Source organism: Elaeis guineensis, chromosome 10 (genome assembly GCF_000442705.2).
Source record: "Elaeis guineensis isolate ETL-2024a chromosome 10, EG11, whole genome shotgun sequence".
Taxonomy (NCBI): Eukaryota; Viridiplantae; Streptophyta; class Magnoliopsida; order Arecales; family Arecaceae; genus Elaeis; species Elaeis guineensis.
The window spans coordinates 30,235,665-30,240,325 of record NC_026002.2 but is presented as its reverse complement, the minus strand read 5'-3'; the positions used below and the strand labels follow the sequence as shown (position 1 = coordinate 30,240,325).

At 35.1% G+C, this 4,661-nt stretch overlaps 1 pseudogene; it reads left to right on the top strand.

Moving 5' to 3' along the window:
* Positions 1-292: 292 nt before the first annotated feature.
* Positions 293-4,661, top strand: part of LOC140851976 (uncharacterized) — a 39,293-nt pseudogene continuing 34,924 nt past the window's right edge.

Genomic DNA, 4,661 nt, shown 5'->3' with positions numbered 1-4,661 from the left:
TAGATATGAATTACATATATAAGTTCTTTTATAATATTGCACGTCAGTTTTTATTTTTAATATATTATTCAGTGAAAGATAATTGGTTTCTATCTCATATTTAAAATATTAGATTCATCACAATTTTTGCAATAAAATAATTATAACCTTTTTATATTACTATAATGTATGGTAATTTGTGAAGTAATGTAAGAGCTAATAAAGTTTGGATATCTTTGTGATGCACGTAGAATGTTTGTACAGTGGGATCATACACAAAAATTAGAAGCTGCGCCGGTGAACGCACCCAACCCGCCCCAGAGGCGGTCATTCGCTTGCGCGAGTCCGAGTTGCCGGGTCCGCCCGATCCCAAGCAACGTGATGGAATGCCGAGCTAAACCAAAAAAACAGAGGGCACTGATGGCAGCCCTCCCATCCCTCCATCTCTCGGTTCTCCCGAAGCCTAGGGCACGAAAGGTGACTCGGTTTCTCGCTCCACTCTTCTCGACGACGAGAGTCGAACGGGGGCCGGCGGAAAACGGCGGCCAACCAAGATTTGGGAGGTCTTTAAGTCCCTCTCTCTTTTTCTCTCTAATCTTATTTCCGTCCCTATTAGTTTTTTTCTTTCTTTTGTCTCGCCCTCTCTCTCTCTCTCTCTTATTTTTCTCTTTGGAGTTGTATTTGATGTTATATTCTTTTTGATCTTTTGAGACTGCAGGATTTCAATAATGTGTTCTGCTCGATAGATTGATGATGAGGAATTTTATCATGAATTCTATTTTTTTGGTTTGATTTAAAAAAAAAAAGTGTTAGAATACTCATCGTGTCGTTGAGTTATCATGGACAAGGGAACTTTCATTTGATATGTTGTACCATTTTGCAATTTTCGTTATGTTTTTTGCCATTTATTGATGTTACTTCTTTGCGGTTATTGAAAGCGATTTGCGTATTCCTAGTCGGTGATTAGGGTCCAGATTTTCGTTTTATATTCCATTGGGTTTTCTTTGTGGGTATCTTTGTCTGTTTGTGCTGCATAATGATTTTTTCTCGTAGGTCTTGCAGCGTTTTAATGCGATTTCAATTTTGTTCTCTGTTGCAGGAAAACTTAAATTTACTTGTTTCATTTTGATAACCTTCCATTTCTCGCACTTATTGTGCTATGTTTTCATATATTGTATAGTGTAGTTCATTAATAATATTAACGTCGTAAAGTTGCTATCGTTATCATAGTAGAAACATCATTTATAATCTATGTAAACCCTTATCCACATCGGATGAAGCTTATGTGTTCGATCATTTAAGCTAAGACAATAGTAATCTTATGCGCTGATGATTGTTAAGTTCAGTACAAACAATAAAATTTTGATAGACTTAGAATTTCTTTTGTTTTTAGTAGAACTCATGCATTAGTTGTTAGTGATGTACCCTAGAGTCATTTAATCTGAATAGTTTATTGAAAGTGATGCAAGCTTTGATTAATAGTTGAAATATATGAAAACAAATTGAAATATATGAGGACCAAAGTTAATTGCTTGGGTAGTCGCTTGGTCCATTGCCTTGGCAATGGGAGGGTCCATCACCGGGGTCCGTGTGGGCTATTGGGCAATTATCGTATGAATTTATAATATAGCATATCTCTATCATGCATTATATCACTATGGTATGATTTGATAACTGTAAATAAGGAATACCTGTCCATGAAGAGTGAAATTGGTAACTACTGCCTTGATGTGGCGTGGCGTATAGAAAATTATCACCAATTTTTTAGTAGGATATCTTAAAGCTTTAGAAAGAAAGCAAAGGGCATCATTTTGAGAGTCAAGTTGCCTTTGTTTGATAGATTCCTCTATTTTTATTGTTTTTGGCTGCTGGTTGATGTGCTAATGCCAAAAAGCAATACATTTGATTATATTATTCTTGTTCTATGAAAAGTACAATTATATGATGTATGTAATGTAATACTAGGTATTATTTGGTGTTATATAAGGATATTTGTAGGGTCACCTCTTTTTTCATCCTCTTCGATGGCATGCCTAAAGTTTTATGCAGATTTGGGAGAATTTTGGGCGTGATTTTTTTTTTTTTAAATCCAGAGTTAGGAGAATTTTGGGCATCATTTTTTTAAAAAAAAATTTATAGTCAGATTTGTTCATATTTTGGGGTTGGTAGAAACTATAAGTACAATGTGTGATGTAGCCCCGAGCATCTTCATGGCAAAGCATGAATACTTATTTCTATATGCATATGACTTTTGTCTATTTGTAACTTTTTGGTTTGAAGAAGTGCTTCCTAGTCATCTTCAGGTTAGAATGCAAAATTAGAGAAACTTCTGCTTAAATTACATAATGAAAATTGCATTGCAAGGAGCATTGAAGAATATTACGGAGATGTTTTTCACAGAATATTGGGGAGGTTAAGCGAAACTTAATTTTTGCAATCATGATGTTGTCTGCTTATTGCTTCTTTATATGCAGATTTCCTTGGGAAGGGTAGGCAACCTTAAGAAAATTAAGGAAAAATAAAAACTCTCTGCGAAAGTTTCAAATCCTAGTCCAAGACCTTGTATCAGTTGGGGAGAGGGTCTGTACATTTCAAGTTCTGTATCATACCGGTACTTTGAATGGCATAGCATTTTGATAATTCATTGGGATGCTAGTTTTGTTGCTTTTTAATTTTTGCCTCTTGTTGTGTTAATGGTTGTTTAGAGGCTTTTTATGGTTTGTTTATGTCATAATTTATGATTAAGGGAAGTCTTTTGATGTCATAGGTGAGTTCATGGTGCCGATGCTAGTAGAATCGGAACCATGTTTGTTTTGTTTGTTTGCTCAGATGAAATGAGAAAAGCCAAAAAGGGCGAAAGAGTGGAATAGAGGGAGAGAAAAGGTATACCCAGCTTCTCCTGCTTAGATCAAGCCTCCTTTAAATCCAAATCTAAAAATTATAACCCCCACCACATTTTTTTTTAATTTATGAAAATTTAAAAAAACTTGATATTGATGCCATAAGCCCCCTATTACTTAAAAAACATACCTTGATAGTAAATGATGGCATAAACAAGTGTTAAAAAGGCTCTAAACAACCATTACAAATAATGAATAAGAGAAAAAAAAAAAGAAAAAAATGGCATCTTAATGACATATTGGGATATTAGTCTGTCCATGTGTTGGTTCATTGGATATTAGTTGTCCTGATCACTATCCTGATTCCTACTGGTCGGTACCAACTAGGACAAATTGATTTTTCATGTATCAGCTGGACCCATCCTAGGACTTGGTATTTCACTCCAATCTGGGAGACTAGGAAATACTAGCTCCTCAAACCTTGTTCTCCATGATGGAAAGTGATAAATGGTCGATATTAACTTTTCTCATTGGGGATGAAGTTTTAAGCCTTATTGGCATTGGAAAAGTACAAGCATAGATTCCTTAAAACACTAGATATAGAATCCTTTGGAGATTGGATTTACTTGAGTGGGTTAAATTTTGAGTGCATATCATTAGGGAGATGGATTTCATTACATTATGCCTATTAAATGGGCTTTGACTATTCAAAAAGCAGAATCTTAGTGGTGAAGATGTCCTAAGTGTGAAGGCCAACTTAGAATGGTGGCATGAGTGAGAGATTATGGTGAAAGTACTTGTTTGATGGTTGGTTCTTTTAAGAGGTTTTCGTCAGATAATTCAGGTTGTAATAACAATGGATGTGATGAATTAAGAAAGGTATGATTTCATGCCTACTGCTATAAAGTAATGTCATGGACTGAGTGCATGAGGCCAGAAAAATTTAAGAGATGCAGAGAAGAGGTGGATTATAGGTTAGGTGACTTCTTTAAAGATGGAAATGCTTTGGTTTCTCAAATTGCCTCCTGTGAAATCAATTTAAAAAGATATGAGGAATTCTCCTTTTTTTTTTTTTTTTTTTTGCAATTTGATGGAACATATAATGCCTTCCAATTCTCCTTGGCAAGTGAGATTTATTTTCAAAAAAGCTTAAATTGGTATTGGATTCTTGATACATGAGCTGAACTGAAGTTTAGGATTATAGGTTGGTTCATCTTTTAGTTACTCGGAGGGACACAACTAAAATGTATTCCCACTTACCGTGCAATTATGTGATAAGCAAGTTGGGAAGGATTTGCGGGTAGTTCCTTCATTATTTTGTTATTGTCTTACTTTGCTTATTAGATCAGTATTGGGGGAGATTTGTTTGCCTTCATTCTTGTTGACGTATCCATTTTATGAACTTTCAATTTCCAAAGAGAAAAGCTGCTAGTAGTTAATTTTTTTTTTTTCTATCGATTGTCATAAAGGCAGATTCTTTTGTTATACAACTATGATATTTGAAATATTGGACGGTGAAATTGGGATCTACTCTTTGCTGGAGACTGAAGGACATGTTGATATAATGTCTGAGTTGCATATTTAATATAATTCCATTGCACTAAATGAAACAACATGTTCAAGTTTGTTGTCAAGGAAAAGATGTCCATCAAATCATGGAACACCGTACTGGGCCTAATTGCTTGGTATACAATGTACCGTACCGATCTCATGCTGATACAGTATCTCGTACCGTACTGATATTCGATTTGGCATCTTGTAGACTTGTACTGTACCGAATAGTATCCCAATACTGTAATAGGATGCTACCGGTATGGGGTCCAGTATCGAGATGGCGAATCT